We start from the raw sequence: 27396 nt of genomic DNA on the forward strand, positions 1-27396 counted from the left end.
AATGTTCTCGTGGGGACAGTTTAGGTTTAGCCGTGGAAAGAAAAGCCTACGGAAAAGACCACGGTAACCTTGGTCAATATTCTCATTGAAGAAACTATAACAGTAAGTGACTCTCTTTTGCCTTTTTGTTTTATTTTTTTTTCTTGGATTTTTTTTTCTAGTTCATAGGGTTATGCTCAAGATGGCTCCGTCGTTCACACGTGCCATCCTTGCTACATTCACCCATCTTTTTTTGAAGCATTCACTAGACAAGACTTCCCTTTCTACTCTCACCTTCCTCTTCAGGTGATACTTGAAGAAGTTGATGAGAGATTGCCCAGACAGGAAAGTCTTTGTCTCTAGACCTTTCAGACGCGTCCACCATACACATTCTTTCGCCATAGCCACAAGTACGATGAAAATAGCTCTTCCTTCCCGTTTAAAGGAAGGAGGCGCGACAATATTCACGATAGACTCGGCTGATAGACCGACTCGTCCCACACGCGATAGCAGTTGTTCGACGTAATCCCACAGCTCGGAAATGGTGGGACACTGTACGAGTGCGTGCAGAACGGTTTCGTCGCTCTGCCGGCATCTCGGACAGGTTTCTCGAGCCATGCCTGTAGAGCTTATCCCGAACGGGTAGTGCTTCTCGATAGCACTGCCAGGCCAGGGATCTCTGGAAGTTGTCCACAGGTCCCGGTCCGAAGGTCGTCTTAAACAGGCGGGTCAAGTATTCCTCGTCGACGCCCAGGTTCGCCCCGAGATCGTCGTCGTACCTTCCCTCCAATAATCCACTATAGAATGCGTTAGTTGTGATGCAGTCGCTCAAGGTTGACCCGGGTTGTTGGAGTTGCCGAAGAGCAGCGCGACACTCGCGGTGCCATTCGCCCTTCCTCGGCCTCTTCTTGATCCACGACTGCAGTTCGGTCATGGAGACGAGCTGCAGGAAAGCGCGCCGCACAAACGGCGACCACACCTGTTCACCGTTGTCTACGTAGAGCCGGAGATGTCGCAGTCTCAGCGCGTGTCTGCGCATCATCAACCACGGCATGCCCAGTCCTCCTTTTAACGGGTGTTGGCAGCAAACGTATCGCCTAACCATCGGAACGCTTCCTTTCCACAAGAAGCGGAAGAGGATGCTCTCCAGTTTGGTGATGGTAGGGTCGGGACAAGGAACGACGGTCAGGCGGTAGTAGATGATGGACGCGATGTACGTGTTCGCCACCTCCGCCCGACCTTTCAGGGAAAGCTTCCTCTCGGCCCATTGCCGGGCTAGAGTGGCCACCCTTCTCGTTATCTCGTCCCAGTTCCTCTCCGTTTGGAGGTCTGGATCAAACCAGACCCCGAGCAACTCAACCGGACCGTCAGTCCAACGTCCCACGACGGAGGCGCCGCTTGACGGCATGGGCTTGCTTCTCCAGGTGCCGAGCCGCAAGCCCACTGACTTATCCCGGTTGATTTTTGCTCCCGTTACCGTTTCGTAGTCTTTCAGTGTCTCGCCGACAAGCTCGATGTGCTTTTGGCTAGACACTATGACGGTGACGTCGTCCGTGTATGCCGACACGCTCGTCCCGCATCCCAACTCTCGCGGGATGCCCCTCAGCGTCGCCAGCTTCCGCAGTAGTGGCTCGAGAGTCAATACGTACAGGAGCGACGAGAGGGGGCATCCCTGACGGACCGAACGTGCAATGTCGAATGGTCTTGATAGGTGCCCATTGACGCGAACTACCGAATGGATGCCTCTGTACAAGGCAGCCATCCAGCCGCGGAAAATGGGACCGAAGCCGGCCGCCATGAGGACAGCCTCCAAGTATTGATGGTCTACCCTATCGAAAGCTTTCGATTGATCTAAATTGATCAGGGCCCCACCCATGCCAGGTTCTTTAACTACCCGCTCTATGATGTAGCGCATCAGATGGAGGTTGTCATGGATGCTCCTGCCCGGCACGGCGCACGTTTGCGCCTTGCCGATCAGTTTCTCGATGAGATAGATAGATAGATAGATAGATAGATAGATAGATAGATAGATAGATAGATAGATAGATAGACAGTTAGATAGACAGACAGACAGGTAGACAGACACATACATACATATACATATACATAAATAGAAAGTTATTTATAGCTACATACACCCACCTCGCTACAAACACATATATTAGTTACCAACTTGTGCTCGAGTATGACGTCTTGGAATTTCTTCTTGAGCCTTTTTCTTTGCCTGAACTGATTTCATAGATTACTTCATGCCAGCCTTCAACCTCATCACTTTGCCACACATGTTGCTCTTCAAACGAATTTGCTGGGGTCCTGCACCTGCTACATTACATCATGGCCTCCAATGTGACTCTTAAAACTAGCAAGAGAAAAACATATTTTTTTGCTATATATTTCACATTGACTACTTTTTTTGTCCGCAGCTCTTGATGTTCCTATTTGCTTCCTCTTCCGAATTGCTCTTTTGAATGATGTATGCCGAATGTTTTCCCTTCCAAATAATTCTTCGCCATCAAACATTGTTTTTCTCTACTTTGCTCTTGTCATTTCCAGTTCACAACAGAAATAGCTCAATTCTTCAAGTTCATCTTATGAAGGTTTTTGTACTGCTGCTTGGTTGTTAAGGCTTCCCTCTTTCTTTGTTTCAGTTCCACATAAAACAGTTGCTTTGAATTTCTGGTATTACTCATTTGAACAAGATGTCCACTCTACCTTAAAACACTCCGAAATCAGCGTTAGTCATTTGAGCTTTGTCTAGATCTTCGACATCTGGGATACGTGTGGTCCACTTCCCATTGAATATATGTTTCAAACAGCATTGGTGAGACCGTTCAAACTTGAGATCACTTGTAGATCACCCCAGTTTCACGTCCATGCAATAAAGCTGAGAGCGCACTAGTTTTTTAGATGAGTATGCACTTAATCTGGTCCCTTGTTGTAACTACAGCTAGCTTTCCAGATTTCCGAAAGCAATCGAAGCCATCTTCATTCTGCGTAACATTTCCTCAAAACATACATCATCTGACAGTACACTTCCCAGATAAGTAAAAGGCTTTACCATTTTTAATACTTTATCTTCAACTAATATCTTTGGTTTAACGCCTGCTTTTCCAGGTGCAACATTCAACATAACTTTTGTTTTCACATTCATTTACAAGCTACAAGCTTTGCATGATGCGTTAAAAACTGCAATCAGATCCTGCAGTTTTTGTTCTGTGAGATACTAAATCGCAATCATCAGCATATTATAGTTCCCTAACAAAATATTCAAGCATCTACGGTAAATTTCTTGTGAATGTAGATTCCTTTAGTATTACCTTTGAATGATAACGTAAATATTGCTATAAAGTAAAGAGCAAATGACGTCGGCGCAAGAATGTCTCCTTGCTTTACGCCGCTATTATCAGGAAAAAATTCAGATAAATTACAATTAAAGTACTCTCTAACATTCTTGTTGTCATGAAAAGGTTGTACCGAATCTGTAAACTTATTAGGATAAACAAATTTCCTTAACACATTTCCATAGCATTGATCTATTGACTGAATCAGATGTCTTGATCTCATCAAGATCAAAAATCATTGATACAAATAAAGATATATGATTAGTGCCCTACACAACATTTTTGGATAATTTAAAACAGAACGGAAAACTATTTCTAATTAACAGAAACTAATTTGTATAAATGTACATTTGTATGTACGTATGTATATACACTATATAGATAGGAAGAAGGATAAACTTACACACACAGAAGTACATGCATACGTACATCATAGCAATTGATTTTGAGTTGGTACAGTTAACTATTATGCATGGAGAAAAATAATCTAATGACGTTAATCCATTAATCAGAAAAGATTAAAAGTATAAGATATGATCTACATGTGTAAAACTTTGAAGCAGTAGATACGACCAAATTTTCGAATTGAATACGATGTCAAATAATCAAAAGGCTCAAAATATCCATCAGCCTAATCCATCGTTAGGATGGAAGCTTCCACAGGAAGATTTTTATTATGGTTTATAGAGTACCCTAAACACTGAACGAAGTCATCTTCTGGATTTTCAACATGAAGGCTGTCTCTAAATATACTCCTTGAATACTCTCTTCTGACTTCAGACTCTTGGAATTTAATAGTGTTGTTCTGCAGCCAAATAGACGGATTATGCACCGAATACTACACGGATGCACCAAATCATCAAACTCTGATGCTCGGACCACTACACTGATGTGAGGAATTCGTTGTTCAATGTAAAAGGATGTTAGACGTCTTAAAACCCAATTTGAAATAGGACGCAAAAAGAGAGAACACCGACGAATAGATATACATTGACGAATAGGCGAGTACTGTAGTTCGCTTGAAACATTTTGAATTGTTTGTAAAGAATAAAAAGTTTTGAATGGTACAACAATGCACTATAATACAAAATGGACTATATACTTGTTGTAATTTAGTTATCTATAGTCCGATGATATTTTGGAATACAGTTCCTTCTTCAGATCTTCTTAGATGGAGTCTCTGCTATAAACTGTTTACTAACGGCTTTTCTTTTTTTCTTTTTTTTCCGGAAGTGTGAGTAGTGGTCTCACGAAGCTTCTTCCGGAATTCCTCATGAGAAGTGCGTGAGGTCGGCTATGTTTCAATCTCGTGTGTGTTGGTATATCTGTAGCGCTGCTTCTAAGTTATGTGTTATACGTGCAGCTTCTCTTTTTCTTTTTTTTTTCTTTTTTCTCTTTTTTTTTTTATTATAAACAATACATGAGCATGATGTACATAACGTCTGCTCGAATCAAACGGAAGATATTTTGTAAATTGTTCGGGAATGTATCTAATTAATTTAGACGAACTTTTTATCAGTTCCAAGTAGACCAATGTCATCTACCAAGCACATATGAAAGCCTATGATCTCAGCTTATTATACCAAACTAAGCACTAATATTGGTTGATATGATTTCAATCCATTCTGGGGTTTTTGAAACAATAGTAACATCTTTCAAAAGAAAATATACATGTAACAAATTTGTGATTTTCTTATTTTCTAGTATGGCAGTGAGATGAACCTGCCAGCAGGAATACATATCTAGTATAATAGAGTACGAAGTACCCCCTTCCCCCTCAAAGAATGTACCTTCTATCTTGTAGGTATGATACTCTATTGCAATCTCTGGGGGGTCATACAAGTTAAAGTATATGTGTATGTATGTATGTATACACACACGCGCACACGCGCACACGCGCACATACACACACACACACTCACACACACACACACACACGTGACATATGTATGTATGTAATTTCCCTATATCAGCGTTTTCTCCGGTAGCAATTACTACTACTACTACTACTACTAATGATAATAATAATAATAATGCATACAAATTTTGTCACAAGGGTAGCAATTTTGGGGGGAGCTGATGAGTCGATTACATCGACCCCAGTTGCGTAACTTGTACTGAATTTATCGACCCCGAAAGGATGAAAGGCAAAGTTGACTCCGGCGGAATTTGAACTCAGAACGTAAGGGCAGACGAAATACTGCTAAACATTTCGCCCGGCGTGCTAACGATCGTGCCAGCTCGCCGCCTTTAATAATAACAATAATACAACTTTGACTTTTTGTCTAATTATCACTCACTTTTCATACTATAATGTGCATACGATTTTATGCATATTCAGAGGGAGAAATTGAAGGAAATGTAGATAAGCATAAGCTGCTGCTGCTACTACTACTACTACTACTACTACTACTACTACTACTACTAGTAGTAGTAGTAGTAGTAGTAGTAGTAGTAGTAGTAGTAGTGGTGGTGGTGGTGGTGGTGGTGGTAGTGGTAGAAAAAATGTAACTAAATGGAACAAAGTTAGCGGGAAGTGAGTTGCAGAAGCACTAAGAAGGGGTCGGTTATTAAGCATTTCCTCGGCGCAATTGAGCGGGAAATATCAATGCTATTAGATATAATCTAAGTGTCTGGAGATCTTTCTCCTTTCTCTCCACCTGCAAATGTCAACGGGAGTGAGGTGTGTGGAGTCGGTGTGGGGCGGGAGTGATCAGTCCCCCGACACATAAATTACACACACCGACAAACACACACTTAATTGCACTTCCATGTGGACATACACTTACGTAAACGCACACAAGCGCTGAAACAGGCACACATACATGTACACTTATACATATACATGAGCATAATAATGTAGATGTTTATTTTAAGTTTTCGTGACTTTCCATTGTCTATATGTCCATAAGTGTATTTTTTAAAACGTAAACAGAATTATGCACACACACACACACACACACACACACACACACACACACTTATATTCATACATATATACTAATACTTAAATATACTGTATATATACATACACATGTATTTATACATATGTACATACACACACACATGGAGACCCACACATAAATACACACACATATACGTAGAGAGATAGAAATAGATGTATAGTATTATGTACCTATTATGTATGTATGTGCGTATGTATGTATGTATGTATATGTATGCATGTGTGTATGTAGTCTCTTCTATTTTTTAATTATTATAAATCTTCCACTGAGGAGGAAGCCGGTTTCCAACAAAGATACAAGGATCCATCTTTGGGATGTAGTTAACACAGACAAATTCACATTTGGAACTTGAGAAAAGTCTTACATATTTTTACTGCCCCACTCACAGATTGCACTTGTAATGTACGATTTAGCCGGTCGATGTATGTATGTATGTATGTATGTATGTATGTGTATATGTATGTATGTATGAATGAATGAATGAATGTGTATATACATTTACAGAAGAGCATTCCAAGCATCTGAAATCATACAAAAAACTTAAATTAAAATTTCCATATATTTCTCGAAATATCAAGATTTCCGTCGATCAACAAACGCAGATCCGTAGTGTTATTTCCCAAGTCGCATCGAAGCAAAAGAATCTTTTCTACCCTAGAGACAAGGCCCGAAATTGGTGGGGGGGGGGGCAGTCGATTAGATCAACCCCAGTATGCAACTGGTACTTAATTTATCGACCCCGAAAGATGAAAGGCAAAGTCGACTTCGGCGGAATTTGAAACCGAATCTTATATTCGTAGGCGGAGTACAGCAGCACACTCAGCACATAAATATTTACCTTAAAATACATATATACCCTAAAAATATATATCCATGCATACTCTTTTAGTCATGGTAGTCATGGTGGAGAAGGATAAATTGAACAAATCGATCCAATATTTGTTTCTAAGTCTGGTACTTATTCTATCGGTCTCTATTGCCGAACTGCTACAGGCATACATGCATACATGATGGCTGCAAACTCGTGATCGAATATTGCCATCGCCTGATCGAATGTCCCACACAAATACTACGACCAGCTATTTTTGTGATAGCTATTACGTTTTCTTCAAGCGATGCCTTTGCATGATGATTCTTTTATAGTAGGAAAAAGATTTGCACAAATCCAGTCCCACTCTCTGAACATGGACAACATAAACTCGAATAAGAGAACTAGTCTACATCATCGAATATTGTCAGTGTCGCAGGTTTTATCTCAGAGTTTCCCTCTCCTAGAGAGATGTTGTGACAACAACAGAGGAGCCTTTCACTCCCAGTGGGCCAACCGCGCGCCTGGACACAAACCCAGATATTTCGACGTCCCCCCGCATACATATATGCATACTTACACATGTACACATATTGTCGGATGACCGTTGACTACTCATGAACTATTCCCCACTTTGACTGGTCCTATTTTTCGTCCTGCAGGGTGTCCAACAATCACCCTCCTCACCAAGCAAGCTTGATGGGGGTTGCCAGTTTAGTCGCCAACGACCCGACCATGCAACAGGTTGTATAGGGTTACATGTTACCAGTAACACCGAAGAGCGACCTGACATGAACACATGCATACATACACACACACATATTATACATACATACATACATGCATACATGCATGCATATATACATGTATATATACATGCATTCATGCATACATACATACATATATATATACATACGTACGTACATACATACATACATACATACATACATACATACATACACGCGCACACGCTTTGAGCCCTGGTCTCCTTGATATAGTCAAGAAGTGCCATCGTGATATATGACAATGTCTTGAGCAGGTACTTCTTAGAATAAGCAGTATCAATATCTCTTCAGCTTTAATCAGAGCTGATTTTTTCCAGAAGGATGAAAGTCACGGAGAGACAAATAAATAAATAAATAAATAAAAAGAGCGGACGAGTTAACGAGACAAATCAACCTAATGCAGGACTGGTACTTTATTTTTTAATCTCGAAAGAATGCAAGGCAAATTTGAATTGGCGGGATTTGAATTTTCAGATTGCAAAGAACCAAAATGGTTACTGCAAAGGAATCTTTCCGACGTTGTAACGAATCTGAAAATTAGCAACTCGTGAACGTGCGTGCCTGCGTGCGTGCCTGCGTGCGTGCGTGCGTGCGTGCGTGCGTGCGTGTGTGTGTGTGTGTCTCTGTGTGTGGGTACGTGTCTGTGTGTATATGTGTGTGTGTTTTTGTTTGTGCATGTGTGTGCTTGAGTGTGTTTGTGTGTCTTTGTGGGTGTGTTTGTGAGTGTGTGCGTGTATGTATATATATATGCATGTGTGTGTATGTATGTTGAGAGAGAATAGATAGACGTGCATGAAATTAGGTTATATAATCTAAGCAAGATATCTAATCACTGATAGTACGCATCAAGTTTACAGATTGTCGGTTACATATCGTTATGTCTATATAATTTTTTAAAAAAAGGAAAGAGGGGACCTTATATATACCAAATGAGAAAAATTATACAACAGTTATCACATAATGCTTTGTAGGATATTTAGATGTCACTGTAAATATTCGCCGTGTCAGCTGGTGTTAAACTATTAAACCATTTAGTTTACTCGTTTAGCTGTACTTATAGCTACTAGTTGCTGACTCCCGACTTGTTAGATCAGGTGTTCTCAACTAATTTTTATCTACGGACCATTTCGATTGTTATTTTATTCTGGTGACCCCCCCTCCCATCACAATTCAATGTTTAAAAACTAGTTTTATAGAATGCTACTTATTAATGTTTTCACACATTAACTAGTGTAGGTTGAACTCTGTAAAATGTTATAGAAAGGAGACCAGATGTTTCTTGGAATACCTACCAATACACACATCTAAAGCAAAATTTTATCAGGGACCTTTAAAATATTATTGTGGATCCCCAGTTTACTATTCTGTTGTGTAGACCCCCTAAAAGCTTATATGGACCTTCAGGGGTTATATGGACCCCGGTTGAGAACCACTATGTTAGATAAATTATCCAGTGAGTTAAAAGCAACCAGATTTTTTTATATGATTCCATTCTGTACGGAAGAGTTGATGTAGTTGTTACACAATAAGAAGTTTTACATACAAAATGCTCAAAAAAAAATCTTGCTATCTACTTTGAATAAGCAGATGAGTCAAAATTAGTCGATGTTCCCAGATCTTCATTTGGGACTGATGTTAAGCTGGGTCAAGCTCTCCTTAGCTTTTTTTTTTCTGCTTCCTTCAGTTTGGATTCCTTCAGACAAAAAATTGCTTTTGGCATTGGTTGTCCACTTCTGTTGTCTCTATATATGCTCGAGAATCGATCGTTGATGATGACTTTGGAGGAGGTCAAGAGGGAAAGTTTCTTTGACCAACGAGCAGCGTTGTCGACCTGAAGGGGTTAGGCGGGAATACCCCTTTTTTTCATACCCTATTCTCTTCAATTCTTTCTATGGCTTTCCGCTCCTGTTGAGATCAAGAGTTCCTTCCGGTGAATTACCTAAAAATCTACTGCCAAACTGCTAAGTTGTTCTCTATGGTGGCAGTCACAGTTTTTAAACCGCGGTCCACATTCACCTTTACTGCTCCTTTAAAATATATACTCTGCGCCTCATCAAACTGCTGCTACTGCTGCTCAGATCACACATACATTCCCATGGCTCTATTTAGAACAGAGTTGAGTTCTCAAGAATTATGTTGACCTTATAAGAAAGAATGGGATTGGGAAACCCAAAACATTTTTTGCCTCCGCTTCATATTGAACAAGTCGCAACGGTAACCACCTAATTCTTTCAAAGCTAATTGATGACACTGGTCATTATTTCGGTCCATAGAGAGAGGATCATGTCCTAGTGCTCATAAGTAATTTTCACGCATATATACATTCATCCGTATATACTTAAGAGTGAGAGGGAGAGTGTATATGTATCGCGTGCGTGTACACGCGTTCATTCGTGAGTGTGTGCGTGCGTGTGCGCGTGCGTGTGCGCATGCGTGTGCATGTGTGTGTGAATGTGTGTTGTCAGTTTTCAGAATTGTTTTATTAGGCTCTAATATAAGCATGACTACAGACGGAAAGCCTCAAAAATATAAAACAAAAAATATGAACAAAAGAAAATGCTCCACAACCTCTTCTGAACTATTACTCTCATGTATGCATCATAGACAAGATGACCGAAGCGTTGCCGAGAAGAACAATCAGCAATATTCACTGCTTCAGCTACTTTACTTCATCGGACTCTTTCCTCGGGTACACCTCCTTTAAACCAAATCGCCTATGGATGGTCACTGTTCAAGGATCGAGCACATCAGTATCTACTGTGACCAGCGCTAAAAGAATGCTGTTCATTAAGGATTTAGTGATATTCCATTCTCGGCGTTGCAGGCGGCAGAACTCGGGTGTACGACCGAAGACACAAGTTTGAATCTGGAGGATGTAGCACATTTGCCATTCACGATGAACAACTTGGATCCTTTCAACGAAAAAGGAATTATCTCGTCCAGATGTCAACTGCTACTCTAGTAGAGGACAACAGTTGCGACAGGAAACGGGCTGCGTCGAGATTCTTTTTATAACAATGTTTAGTGCTACGTGTCGAGGGTAGTGTCCAATATTGTCAGATGAGAGTGTGTGTAGTCCGAACTCGTCGATAGTAGCGTCACAGCGGTATTCGTGTAGCTTAGATACGCAGAGACCCAAGCACAGCAATTCCTAGCGTATGCACTCATCAAGAAGGGTGCCGCCGAGAAAATTATTGCTGTGTTATGCCAGATGTTTGATTGCAAGATAGTCCAGTGGCGGGAAATGGAGTAGATAAAAGGATGATTAAATTCTAGTTCTAGAGCAACTAAATTTGATATTGTCTCAACTGTGCTCATTATCAACATCTCGGGGGACAGCGAGATCTATATAAACCCAAATATCTTGCACAGACTCGTAATCGTGGTCCATGCCAAGCTCAGATGTGTTGCGGAGAATCTCATGGGTGAATATACGGCCCCATATATATATGGGGGTGGAGTGGTAAGATATAAGCTGCCAATACCCTATTGGATATTGAGGCCCCCGAACATCAAGGGAATTCTTGTTTGCTACTGGCCAGAGTCGTCGAAAATGACATTTTACCTCCTGGAGCATTTTGTGATTAGGCACTTTATGATAATCGTAACGGAATTTGTTACTAGTATGACACGAGTATCTTAATCCCTGCTTATATAATACATATAAGAAAAAAATTCCTACTTACGGATCAAACCACAACCAAGAGTGTCACTTGGAGATAGCAATGATTATTGTTTGTGTGGAGAAAATATAGGTAAAGAGTGAGTTCCAGAAAACTGCAGGTTTTGGCAGGATGGATTAAGTAAAAGATTTTTCTTTGCTTTTGCATGGGTTTGCGGAATAACAAAAAAATTAGAGACAGGTGCAGAGAACTGATTTATGCAGTAACAAGCAGAGTAGAAGATATTATAGTTATGGTAGTGGAGAGACAGATAGAGAGGGTGGGGAGTCAAACAAACAGAACGAAAGAGAACAAGCTTTGCGTTTGTGGTTATAATGTGTTGGTTAGCTTTTACTAATTAAATTAGCAGCGTGACTTTTTGACAGGCGAGGATGTTTGTATCTGCAGTAGCAATGACTGTAGATATGTGAGCTGCACTTTAATGTTAACGTCCTTGACAAGCTGTAGAAGTTCAACGGCAGATATAAAAGTGAAGTATTTTGTAGCTCTGAGAAGCCAGTCTAACCTTTGAGAAACAGTTTTGATAATGTTATAGATACGTGGTTGAGCGATTTAGTTATATGCTGTTCGGGCATTGGGAGTGTATACAGTAACAGGACAGGTTTTTGTCGATCTATACAGTGATGGTGTTGCTGTGCTGTTGTCGTGTCAGTGTATATTTTTGCGTTCACGCCAGTCTGGCGTAAGGTATCAGAGGTCGTACAATTTTGACATGTCTCTGCAAAAGGTTAAGGAAAACTGAAAAGTCGTCTCGACTACGTTCAATTATATGAAGTTAGACGCGGCAGCGAACATTGATTTGCATTATGATAATAAATTTACGAATAGTACATCAACTCGCACACCCTCACATTTGCTCTCCTTATTTGACTACACCTAAATACACAAGCAAACGAGGAACGGTCATATGATCAACTAAATATCTACAAATAGCATGAAAATCACTTTTACATCACATGCTCCCTTATTAAACAAGGCAGCACACGTTATATGACGTAGCCGTAGATAAACCACAAAAAGTTCAGGATATTCATAGTTAGTATGAGAAATAGCAGCCAAATTACCCTTCTTATTTCTTTATTGCCCACAAGGGGCTAAACATAGAGGGGACAAACAAGGACATATAAAGGGACTAAATCGATTACATCGACCCCAGTGCGTAACTGGTACTTAATTTATCGACCCCGAAAGGATGAAAGGCAAAGTCGACCTCGGCGGAATTTGAACTCAGAACATAACGGCAGACGAAATACTGCTAAGCATTTCGCCCGGCGTGCTAACGTTTCTGCCAGCTCGCCTCCTTCTATCACACACTTAATTACCCTTCTATCACACACCTGAGTACATGGTAGATAATATAGAGCTTGAATCAGTATCCCAAAAGATACCAGCATGGCCACAGCTGGAATACCATTGCTCAAATGTTTCCTCGATCAGGGCTGCCCAGGGATAAAACAACTTCAATACACAAACACAAATATTTCGATAGTTAAGCGTTATACGAGCGTGTACACACACCAAAACAAAAACAAACACGTACACACACACACACACACACACACACACACACACACACACACACACACACATACATACATAACTTTATACATGTGTGTATGTACGTGTGTGTGTGTGTAGGGGTACAAGTGTGTGTGCATGTATGTATGTGTTTGTGAAAATAAGTTAATTCGTATGTGTATGCGCGTATGTAAAGCGTTAATGGATGTATTTATGTAACTGTGGATCTCACTGTGTCGGTATTGTATGCTTTTAAAATATTCAGCTGCACACAACAGCAGGAGTATATATATATATACACGAAACAGCTTGCTTAATTCGGTCAACTATTAGCTCAGTTTTCTCATCAACACTTGAAAACAAAACTAATACAATAAATAATAACACGGTCAACGACCGCTGCTATACTTAATAGAGACGCTTCCACCACCACATTTTCACATCACCCTATCGCTCTGTCCTCTCTCTCTTTCTCACTTCGTATGCGCGTGTGTTCGCGCGCGCGCGCGTATTTGTGCATGTATGCCTCTACGTGTCTTTGCATACACACACACACACGTTCTCCTCTCACTTCCTCTGTTTTTTCCTTGTCATTTATCTCTCGCCTTAATTTATTTCTCACTTTGCATCCCGCCCTTCATATATTTTCTCTCTATTCATGCACAAACTTACGCACATACACACACACACATGCGCAAACGCCCTATCTTAAGACAGCATTCATTCCGTCATTTTCCCAGCCCCCGCCCCCCCCCTACCACTTTCATTGTTTATGTGTATGTATGTATGTATGTACGAATGTATGTATGTATGTTTGTATGTATGTATGTATGTATGTATGTATGTATGTATGAATGTATGTGTGTATGTATGTATGTATGTATGTATGTAAATAGGTAGGTAGGTATCTCTCTATGAGCCTATGAGCATATATTTATGCGTGTATGTATCTCTGTATATATATGTGTATGTGTGAGGATACATACATATATACATATATATACATTTGTATGTATGTAAGTATGTATGTATGTATGTATGTATGTATGTGAGTGTATGTGCATGTATGTATGTATGTATGTGTGTATGTATGTATATGTGTGTGTGTATGTAATGTTTATAACACATCCACCAACTGATATATGCCATAAAAATAAAGCACTCAATATGAAAAGTTAAAGAGTTAAATTACTGATGTATGTATTTATAAAGTGTTGCTAATTCATTGCTTTACTTAAAGTTTCATATCAAATTCCGAAACAAATATCCATCTTAAGAGCCCCTGGCCCATGTCAAGTAAATGATGTATCACTGAAATCAAAAGATAGTTTCTTTTCGCTTGTATTTAGGGCATGTTAAATATTGGGGGAAATCTCGATTACTTCGTTAAATTCACAAAATATTTTAAATGGATGACGACAGATAAAGTAATTAAAGAGCTTATGAAAACTGGAGCAGTTAAAATTTCAATCAAAATTAATGGAACATTAGGGAGAACATGATAAGGAACTTACGGCTTTAGAGCGAAAAGTATACAGTTATTGTTTGATAGTAAGATAATATAACATAAATGGTGCTAAAAATTTAGATAGATGCAGGGCAACAGAGTCTCTGCACTACCATATATTTTCATACCCACACACAAATATAAATTTATATTCTTGGCAACTGCTCACAGTTAGTTGCATAAAACTATTTTACCTGTGTACTTGGACTTTTCGAAAGCTTCAGATTTGGAATTTAGATATTCAACCGGTTTCAGTGCATAATTAAGGACAGCCTTTTCTCTGTAGTGAGCACGTCACAATCTATTTCTGCTATTTTTATAAACCTTTTGTTTTTATAAAACCATTTTGCAACAGTCTTCCAGCTTGAAGGCTCAATGACCAAATGTAAATCGTGTTTTGTTGTATGTCGCTAATTAGTGTTTCTGAATGCAGAGGTATGTATCATTGTCATACTTTTTGCAAATCCCTTTCGGTCATGCTTTCAGAATATACGGTCACATCAAGGATCGTGCAAGCAAAAGTACCATACTTATATCAAATGCACAAATCTTTTAATCCAAGCTAAGTCCTTATCAAAATGCAGAGTCTTCTGGGCTTGCACTATATTCTTTGTGGGGCTATGAATTATAACATGCTGATTTCGATAATTTTAGCGTTGTGTTCGATAATATTAGTAACTATTATCGATACAAGTGATAAGGTAGTACTTTTATTTAACTGGTAAATTTTGGCACAAGGCCTGCAAAGGTGGTAAGAAGATTACATCGACCACAATATTCAACTGGTACTTATTTTGTCAACCTCGAAAGGATGAAAAGCAAAGTCGACTTCGGCAAAATTTGAACTCAGAACGTAAAGCCAGATGAAATGCTGCTAAGAATTTTGCCCAGATGGGCTGATAATTCAGTCAACTTGCTGCTTTTCGGTTGGTTAATATTAGCTTCAAATTTTGGGACAATGCCAGCAATTTAGGAGGAGTGAATAAGCTGATTACATCAACCCCAGTGCTCAACTGTTACTTACATTATCGACCCTGAAAGATTGAAAGGTAAAGTGGACCCCGGCGGGATTTGAATTCAGAATGTAAAGACGGACAAAATGCCCTAAGCACTTTGCCCGATGTGCTGTCAACTGGTTAATGTTAATAACCCTTCAAAGGCAGTGAGCTGGCAGAATCGTTTTCACCCTGGGGAGAAATGCTTACCAGCGTTTAGTCCGTCTTTACGTTCTGAGTTCTAATTCCAACGAGGTGGACATTGCCTTTCATCTTTTCAGAATCGATAAAATAAATGCCTTGTTGAGCACTGGGATTGATGTAATCGACTTACCTCTTCCCACAATTACTGGCCTTGAGCCAGAACATGAAACCAATATTAATAGCCCTTCGAAGGCGGCGAGCTGGCAGAATCGTTGGCATGCCGGGCAAAACTATTAGCGGCAATTCGCTCGTCTTTAAGTGCATTCAAATTCCGCCGAAGTCGATATAATGAGTACCAGTTGAGCACTAGGGACGATGTAATCGACTTAACTACACCCTCGAACTTACTGGCCTTGTACCAAAATTTGAAACCCAAATAAATAACCCCTCCTAATGTATACTACAGATCTTTTATTGTTCCTTTTAAGTTTCCTGCTAACAAATTCAGATTTAGCTAGCATTACAGTCTAAAAGTAATTACCAGTCAAGTATTGAGCTTCTTCATTCCTTTTATATTGACCTTGTATCTTATGGCAAGAATCATTATGTTTTGTAGAGGTCAAATTTGTCTTTCATTCTTTCACAGTCAATAAAACAACAGACAAATACTGAGGTCCATATAACTGGTTACCTCTCTTCCCACAAAATCTGGCGTTGTGCCTATGTTATATAATCATTACTATCATCATCATCATTATTATTTAAAACAATCTCCCCCCTCCCTCTCTCTCTCTCTCTCTCTCTCTCTCTCTCTCTCGTTTTCTTCTGTTTTTATCTCTTATTACTATCAATTACAGCCTTCCTATTAAGTGCTAAGCGTATCCACCCTTTAGCAACACACAAGCACATACATATACGCATGTGTATAGACACGCAAATACACACATAAACACACTCAAAAATAAGCAAAACACAAATGCAATAAACTGTTGAAATGACGTCACGTATACATACATACTTACACATACATGTATACACACACACACATACACACGCACACACGTAGCACATGTTTCCAATTACTTAACAATAGTACTACTCTTACAGATAACGACTAACTTGGGTCATTTTATGCTACTAGTACTTTTAGTGAAGCCGTCAACAGAACAAACACGTCTTGTTTTCATCCCTTAGACCACGTTGAAAATCAAAGATCAATAATATATCTATAAATATTGTTCAGGATGTTCATTTTTTTCCAAATAAACACACGCACTTATATATTCTTTCTTCACTTCAGCTTTCTTATTATTCTTATTTTACTGCCCTTTGAAATTCTTTCGTCACACATTGTGTGACCTCTTCAGCGACCCTCCATCCCACGTGTCTTCACTTGTTCTGTTTAGTCCTACTGTATACATGTATATATATACATTGGTTTCAAATTTTTGGCACAAGGCTAGCAATTATAGGGGAGAAGTAAGTCGATTCCATCGACCATAGTGTTCAACTGGTACTTGTTTTATCGACCCCGAAAGATGACAAGCAAAGTCGACCTCGGCGAAGTTTGAACTCAGAACGGAAAGAAAAACGAAATTCCGCTAAGCATTTCGTCCGGCATGCTAACGATTTTGCCAACTCGCCTCCTTATACATGTATACATACATACACACATGTATGTGTCTGTGTTTGTGTGCGTGTGTGTGTGTGTGAGAGAGAGGGAGAGAGAGAGAGAGAGAGAGAGAGAGAGAGAGAGATAGAGAGAGAGAGAGAGAGAGAAGGCGCGTGGCTTAGTGGTTCGGAAGTTGCACTCATGATCGCCTGATCGTGGTTTCGATACCGTGGTGTTCTTGAGCAAAACACTTTGGTTTACGTTGGTCCATTCCAATCAGCTGTAAATGAGTAACGGTGCGATGTTGGATTAGCGTTTTCCTGAGGGGCAATTTTGGCCTGCTGCCAAGCCAGTGAGATGGCAACATTGAAAGCTAAAACAAGGACGGGAAGCGCATTGTGACCAGCAATGTGTAACATCTGGTAGTCTGGTCATTACAATGATACAGTGATATACAAGCATATAAGTGTTTTTTTTTTTGTGTGTGTATATATATATATATATATATATATATATATATATATATATTGGTTATCTTTTTATTGTTTCAGTCATTTGGCTGTGACCATGCTAGAGCACCGTCCTTGAGGGTTTTAGTTGAACAAATCAACCCCAGGACATTTTTTAAGTCTAGTACTTATAATCTCGGTCTTTTCTTTTCTTTCCTTTTTTCGCCGAACCAATAAGTTACAGAAACACACAAACAGCGGTTGTCACGCAGTAGTCGTAGACAAACACAGACACAAAAACAACACAAAAACACAACTATCTATCTATCTATCTATCTATCTTTAGCCAGCGCTAGGGCTATGGTAGAAGACACTTGCCACGCAGTGGGACTGAACCCGGAACCATGTGGTAGGCAAGCAAGCTTCTAATCACACAGACACGCCTTCGCCTACCTATATATATAAGCTGAAAGCTTATAGCGATTACCGTGCAATGACTAAGGAAAATAGTCTAATAAAGGGGCGTATAAGCCCTCGACACAAAAAAGAAGGCTTTTCTATCCGCGTGGGAGTCGAACCTATATCCCTTTATTAACGCGACTAAGTGTGTTACATTTACACCAGTGTGTGTGTGTGTGTGTGTGTGTGTGTGTGTGTGTGCGTGCGTGTGCATGTACGTATACCCATACACTCACAAACAGATGTACACCCATATATGGCCAGATTTGTGAGGATATCAGTTTGTCTATACATGTATGCACTTTTATGCGGGCTGCGAGGGAGGCGTGCACCCCTCCCGATGTGCATAGAAGTAATAAATATGTTGACACCAGACATGCCTGATGTCTGTCGACGATCGTTCATTGCTCGAAGCGAGCAGGAAGTCAACAATACTTGAGATTACAGTTTTTTTTTTATTATTATTATTATTATTATTATATCGTGAGAGGTGTACTTTTTATCAACCAATCTCTGCAGTGATTAGGGATGTGCACTTCTGAGAAAAGGAATGGTTTAAAACTACAACACTATATACTAAACATGTATACTACATGAGGTTCAGAGGTCTGTCTTCCTGGACTCATCTAAACCATTACCGTTTATGTAATCGCATAATGATTATATACACTAATAATCATATACATATACATACATTCGTACGTGTATAAATATATATATGTGTATATGTGTGTATGCATGCATGTGTGTGTGCATGCATATGCATATGCATCTGTATATGAATAATCATATATTCTTACATAAACACTCACAGGTACACACGCAGACACACACACATACACACACACACATACACTCACATATACTAGCAAACACATGTACATACACACTGCCCTGAACAGTTTCCTTTTGTACTTCATATATTCGTACTATGAAGGTTACGCCCATTCCAGCCAGTTGCTTTTTGATTACGAATACAGCAAACAAGTGAAAAACACAAGGCGTGTATGTATGTATATATATATATATATATATATATATATATATATATATATATATATATATACGCACACATACAAACATACACACGCCCAAGTATATACTGAGAGGCGCACATAGTTGTATGCGTGCATGTATATATATGTACTCATACACATATGCATACACATACACAAACACACACACACAATACATACATATACATACACACACACTCAAACTCGCACACATATGTGTTGTACTCGTGTAGTTGGGAAAATGCCCATGACTTGTAAGTTAAATTGTTTAATGTTTTACTTGAAGATTGATAAGTCGGCATCTGCAGGTAAAATATGAAGCGAGGTGTAGGAGTGGCTGTGTGGTAAGTAGCTTGCTTACGAACCACATGGTTCCAGGTTCAGTCCCACTGCGTGGAACCTTGGGCAAGTGTCTTCTACTATAGCCTTGGGCCGACCAAAGCCTTGTGAGTGGATTTGGTAGACGGAAAGTGAAAGAAGCACGTCGTATATATGTATATATATATATATATAAGTATGTGTGTGTATATGTTTGTGCGTCTGTGTTTGTCTCCCCAACATCGCTTGACAACCGATGCTGGTGTGTTTACGTCCCCGTAACTAAGCGGTTCGGCAAAAGAGACCAATAGAATAAGTACTAGGCTTACAAAGAATAAGTCCTGGAGTCGATTTGCTCGACTGAAAGGCGGTGCTCCAGCATGGCCACAGTCAAATGACTGAAACAAGTAAAAGAGTAAAAGAGGGCAATGGGCAGAGAGAGATGATGCTCGAGTTAAGAAAGTAAAGTTGGACATGGAGATTGATGAGGATAGGAAGCTACAAGGCTTTGTCGAGTGGGTTGTGGAGGAGAGATTAAGCGAGCAGTCGTTAGAATAAGCACATAGAGGAAAAAGAACGTCTTTGGGCCAGATTCCCAAGGGAGTTCATGCATCGGCCTTTACTAATCCTTATTTTGATTACCTTATTCCAATTGTTTTTTAGGAATGTGTGTGTAACAACAGATTTGAGAGCAATACTTTACTTATTTGGGTGGCTATGAGGATTTATCTCGTGTGCTTTTCTAGGATAGTGACACTGAATGTATATGAGCAGTCATAATGAATTTGTGCTAGTTAAAGATACTAGGTTGTCGACCCTCGACGAACGGCTATTGTTCATCGAAGTGTTGCAGGTTTAGTGTGAGTTGCATGTGAATGATTCATGTTTGAAGAGAGTAGGTAAATATTTCTATATCTATGTAAAGCACAGTTTTGCTAGAGGTGACAATAAGATCTTCCAAAAAATTAATGAACAGCTTACAAATGAAATACTCGTCTGATTATGTCAAGACAAAAACATTCGTTTTTTACTAAATATTTTAAGTGTGCAGGAAGAGAGTTGAGCCACAAGGGTGGGATGCATATATTAGTTTCTATAGAATCTAGACTTGTAGTTACTTTGAAAGAAAAAGAAGGTAAGAGATTCTCAAAATGTTTCCAATGATAAAGAAGTTCTGTTTCTTGGAGATGAGACACAGCGTACGTGACATTAACAAGCCACCACGGTGAAATGCGCATCTATCGCTTTAGCAGTTACTTCTAGGACGATTACGTTTTGTCTACCTCTGAAGTATATTGTTTCTTTAACACAATAAAGGGATTTTTCTCGGAGAAAAAAACGCAGTTTCTGGTTTTTCAACAATACGCATACGTTATTTATGCAGATAATAACACACACACACACACACACACACACACACACACACACACATATATATATATATATAAAGAATGTGAGGAAGCAATATTCCCGTAAGGGATTATTAAAAAAAACAATCCAGAAGCCAACTGGGTTTAACCAAATATATTGATAGAAATTTCCTCAATATATATGTATAAAATGAACCAACCATCTTTTATATTTTTCTTCTCCATTTTCTTTAATTGACTTTATACACACATACGCGCGCGCACGCACACACACACATGTATATATATATATATATATATATATATATATATATATATATATATAACGCTATACGTTTACTTCTGTCACATTCCTCTTGTCTTTCCGTTAATTTTCTTCCTTCACAGCGCTTTATTTTTGAACTAGTGTTGTATTGCATTCATTACATACTCTTGTTCATTACTTTCTTCCACATTATAGCATCTCACACCCTTACATCTATCAATCTCCACACACACAGAATGCATTCCTATATCCTTTTACAGAACGCTTGCGTCCGATTCCACTTCCTCACTTCTACATTTTCCTCAGATACACTTCAGCAATTTATTCTTGAACATCCTGCAGAGATGTTCAAAAGATGAATTCTCTTTAGTGATTAAATGTTTGTGCTGCACGTAAGCTATACGTCAGACGTCGAAGTGGTCGCAGAGGAGCGTGAGGTTATGTATTTTGCTGAAGAACGCCACGTACCGCTCGAACCGGAAATCTAACCGACGATTTCGCGATTGTGAGTACACCTTTACCACTAGGTCATAGGCCCTCTCAAATAAATAAAGAAGTGTGTGTTCGTGCGCGCGCGCGCGTGTGCGTACGTATACATATATGCAAGATCATGCACATACATACATATATACATACGAGGGTGGGCTGAAAAGTTCATAGGCTGGCTATGAAGGAGTGACGCTAGTGCTGTGAAATCTTGCAAGCTTTAATTTCAAATCTTGTTAATAACTGTTTTGTTTCTTTCCTCATACTTACTAAAGGAGGTCTTGTTTCATCGGGACAGTGTTTCACTACACAAGCCCTCGATTTCATTGGCTGCTGTGCGTGACTGACTTTGTACTGGATGTTCACCCTCCCAATTCTCCTGATTTGGTTCCATCTGACGATCATCTATTGCCCATCACGAAAAAAAATCTTGGCTAGGAACCAGTATCGCAGTGATTATCATTGTCATGTCTGCTGTTGCTGACTTTTTTTTTTTTACCAACAGGATGAATGATTTTTCACCATGGGAATCGGAGCACTGCAACACTGATTGAAGAAGTGTGTGGGCCACAACGGGAACTATGTTGAAAAAAAAAAACCCATTATTTTGTCACATTCCATGAAAGTATCTTGGCCAGCCTATGAACTTTTCAGATGACCCTTGTATATTCATAAACACACACACACACACACACACACACACACACACACACACACATACATACATACATACATACATGATGACTGTCAACTCATGAATGAGGAAATCTCTCACTGACCGTTAACAACATTATGCACTCAGAAAAATTTATACTTTATACTTATGGCTAAACGGGTGACTAATGAGCCCAGTTTCTGATAAACATGCACATCTGCAGATATTGCAGACCAAGCTCCCCCCATTCACTACACTAGCAGTGGGTTTTTTTCTGAAAATACCCACACTTTCCTTTAGTTGTCTTCTCCATTGGTGCCGATCACAAGCATTGCTTTTCCAGTTAGTCTCCCATATTACGCATGCCTTCAACAGACAGTCATATATGCATGCAAACATACATGTTTAATTGCATACATATATACATACATACATATGTATATATTTTCGTGTTCTTCTAACAAACCATAATATAGACACACGCACACGCTCAAACACACACACATACACACACAAACTTAAATGAGAGACAGATATTGACATATAGATAACTGTGTGTGTATATATATATATATATATATATATATATATATATATATATATATATATATATATATATATATATATATTTAACTCTGTGTGTGTATATATATGTGTGTGTGTGTGTGTGTGTGTGTGCATATATATGTACTGTAAATTTAAAAGTATACTTGTGTAGCTCAGTGCGTGCATCAAACACACACACACACACACAAACTTAAATGAGAGACAGAGATATTGACATATAGATAACTGTATATATATATATATATATATATATATATATATATATATATATATGTATGTATGTATGTATATATATTTAACTCTGTGTGTGTATATCTGTGTGTGTATGTATGCATATATATGTACTGTATATTTAAAAGTATACTTGTGTAGCCCATTGCACGCATGCATAAGTTAACGCATACACCCAAATACAGGCGTTCGGTTAGATATTTCATGTTACATGGTGACTTAATCTGTCTACACTTTTAAAGATGACGTAATACAATAGGTTATTACCCGGTCAAAGGCCTCAAATGCTCTATATATTTGCATTACATACAGTATAGTCATGTCATTCGTGACGCAGCTTCAACATGACATTCCTTTCTCTTTCTCTCTCTCTCTCTTTCTGCCTTTTTCTCTCTCTCACGCTTTTTCTCTCCCACACGTTATCTCTCTCTCTCTCTCTCTCTCTCTCCCTTTCTCTCTCTCTCTCTTTCTCTCTATCTCTCTCTTTCACACATATTTTCAATGTCTTATCATCTTCCATTATCTTTGTCCTGACTTTTTCCTCTTTTTTCTCACACTCTCTTTATCTTCTCTCCTGTTTTTCTCGTTCAGACTCTCGACTCCTCCCTCTATTTTCTTTCTTCCATTCTCACCTTTCTTTCATTCTTCTCCTCCCTCTCTCTCTCTCTCTCTCTCTCTCTCTCTCTCTCTCTCTAATTCCTCTTTTCTAGAGTGGATTTTTTTTCTAGAAGTATTTATATCAGTCTATAACAAAATCTGTAACCAACAAGGCTGAAGGTATACAGCAAGAAATCTAATGTCCTCCACCCCGCATCTCCTTCGTAGACTCAAGTAAAACTCCATACATGCATACGTAATACAGACATACTTGCATACAAACAAACACTCACACATGCTCGCACAAGCACATATATACATACATCATTTATTTGTTTCAGACATTAGACGGCACCCATCCTGGGGCACTACTTTGAAGTACATTTCTCAAGCCTGGTATTTATTCTATTGGTTTCTTTAGCCGAATCACTAAGTTATAGGGCGTAAACACACCATCACCGGCTATCAAGCGCATATATATATATATATATGTGTGTATATATATATATATATATATAATTATATATAAAGGGCATTAACTGTGTATCAATGCCTCACGCTATCGAGGGACTAAATAAGTCAAAAAACTACCAAAAATAAGCAACATATTTACCGAAAGCGAGGGAATGCAGCTTTTCAAAATTTATCTCTTAAAAACATTTAACTCAACGGTAGACCACTGGTTTCTCAATCAAATACAGAAAAAACTGTGAAGTAACCTGTATTCTTTTGTTCATCAGTACACGTATGGTCAAGATATATAAAAATAAACAAGAATCACCTACCATGATGTAGCCATCACAGCAATGATGACTTTTGTTCACAATTATATATCCCTGAAAGAGATTTGAATTTATCCAGTTGCATCTCGGTAACATGTGCTTATACAGAATGATATTCAGCACTGAATATATTCTAATTATTTATAATATAATATAGGATAAATTCTTTATAAGAATTTATCAAGTAGTCAGCGTGAAAAAACCTCATAATGAAAAAATAACGAAAAATTTCGTAATGAAAAAATTCATGGACGGGACACTAGTTCGTCACAAGGTTACGTTTTTGCCAGCTGAGTGGATTGGAGCAACGTGAAATGAAATGTTTTGTTCTAAAACACAACGCAACGCAGGTCCAGGAATCGAAACCACAATCTTACGATCAGGAGCCACTATGCCATACGCCTCCACAATGATACATCGGTGGACCGAATCAATAAATGTTAGAACTATCCTTGAATTTGTTCCCGGTATTTCTAATGTTCAGATATGTAGCATAACATCCCAGATATAACATCAGCCTCTAGTAATCCAACGTATTTGACCCTCTAGAAATAACAGTGAAACAAAATTGTCCCCAATCTCACCCTACTCTACTAAGGAATTAAATATACGTTTGATAATGTCTTCGAAAAGACGAGATAGCCATGCCTAGTCAGCCTTTCATCACGTGTTTGCACTATACGGATAGGGATTAAACAAAAATACCTAGTCGTGTTTCAATATAGAATTGGTAATGTGGAGTTCCCAGAGCACCATTGGTACGAAATTCTTTTCCAAAGCAAGATTAAGTTTGTCAGTATTGTTCTCTATCAGATTCCATGCTAAATATCATCGTAAAATGGGGGAAACAGAATTATGATACATTGTCTCGGGGGCACTAATAGAGTAAATGAAATAAAGTTACTGCTTTGATATAGGTTTAGAATGGTGGAAGTCAATAATGACAGTGACCCCGCATCAGAATTCGATAAAATAAGTAGTAGTCAAGAAATAGAAACGATACAAATGTATACACACAATCCTTAATTGTATCCTAGTGAGTAAGACTGTGTGTGGTTAGGTAACTTTGTATCGATTCTGCTTCACTGAAGCGGTTCAAAAAGACAGAAACATATCTGGAGTTGTGATCTTAGCTACAATATGTCGAATTCACACTTCTCTGCATATATGAAATTAATTTTTAGTAAACGAAATAGTTGAAAGTTACCCCACTTCTCTCCTTTAAGAAAAATTCTCATTAACGCTTAGGACTTTTCTCGTTACGGTTATAACTTCGGTTGATCAAAAATTATTTTCACGTTATCTATTGTTGTCTTTACTTTAGTATATTAAATTATTCAGGTTTTGAGATGTAAAGATTACTCAACAATTAACTGAGACCTTCGTCTAGGAAAAAGAAAAAAAAAAGAGCAGAGAATAAGATCGAATATTAATACCATGTTAAAACTACATAAAATAAAAAAGATTTGTAAGCAGACGATAACGGATAAAATGTCAATGTTCGGAATGAAAATATTTCGAAAAGATATACAGTTGCAATAGACTTTTTTTTTCTACATTATTATACTTCAAAAAGTAACCTTTTACATTCTAATTTTTCCTATTTTACTTTTGTGTTAGCTTTTTCTTTTACTTTCCCTTTCATTTTTCTTTCTTTTTCCTTTTTTGTTTTCTTCTGATTTGTCTCTTGCTTTTTTTTTTCTTCTTTTTTTTTCTGTACAGAACTTAAAATGGCAGAGCACCATTTGACATTTGAATAACTTAACAGGATTTTAAATAACTGCTGTTAAAAGTGGGGTGGGTATGATAAAGGAGTGAAATAATTACATAAATTCATAGCTAGCCACTCCAATCGACATACCGTTCTTCTTTTTTATTATGTTTCTTATTTAAATATTCTTCCAAAAATTACTGACTTCTCTCTCTCTCTCTCTCTCTCTCTCTCTCTCTCTCTCTCTTCTCTCTCTCTCTCTCTTTATGCTTTAGAAAGGAAATTTATATTTGAGCAAATTATTTTACTCCCTATATTATGAGAATACATAGTCATACATAAATTAGACGTCCTATGCTATATAGAGGGCTTTACGTGGTCACTTGACTTGCTAGAAATAGTAGCCCGAGCCATCAGATTGCAGTCTACTATCTTAAAAAAAGATGGGTTGATTACAGCAGCTTAATTAGGCCGAGCCTTGAGTAAAACTGAATTCCTTTCGCGATATTTTGTTTTACGTTCTTTTATTTTTATCATTTATTTGTTTTAGTCATGAGATACCGGCCATGCTGGGGCACCGCCTTGAAGAATTTTTGGTTTAATAAATTGACCCCCAGTATTTTTTTCTTTTAAAGCCTATTACTTATTCTATCGGTCTCTTTTGTCCAACCGATAAGTTATGAGGACGTAAACAAACCAACACCAATTATTAAGCGGTGGTGTGGGACAAAAACGGGCTGAAAGACACACATTACACACATACATATAAATGTGTGTGTATATGTGTGCACATACACACAACGGGATTCTTTCAGTTTCCGTCAACTAAATCCATTCGCAAGTCTTTGGTCAACTCGGTGCTATAATAGAAAACACTTGCCCAAGGTGTCACACATTAAAACTGAACCTGGAACCATGTGGTTGGGAAGCAAACTGCTTATTACACAGCCACCTACAAATAAATACCTATGTTTTCTGAGGCGATATTATTGTAATAAGAGCTTGTTAAGTATCTTATAAACGAATGCAAACGTACGTACACGTGTGTATACATCCACCTGCTGAAACAAGTTTTTACAAATAAGTCAGTTAAATTTCTTTCATATAAACGTTAATTGTAGTCGTATCGCCTATCACTATAAAGTTTCCACT

The sequence above is a fragment of the Octopus bimaculoides genome, chromosome 2, assembly GCF_046866305.1.
Source record: "Octopus bimaculoides isolate indiv1 chromosome 2, ASM4686630v1, whole genome shotgun sequence".
NCBI classification, from domain to species: Eukaryota; Metazoa; Mollusca; class Cephalopoda; order Octopoda; family Octopodidae; genus Octopus; species Octopus bimaculoides.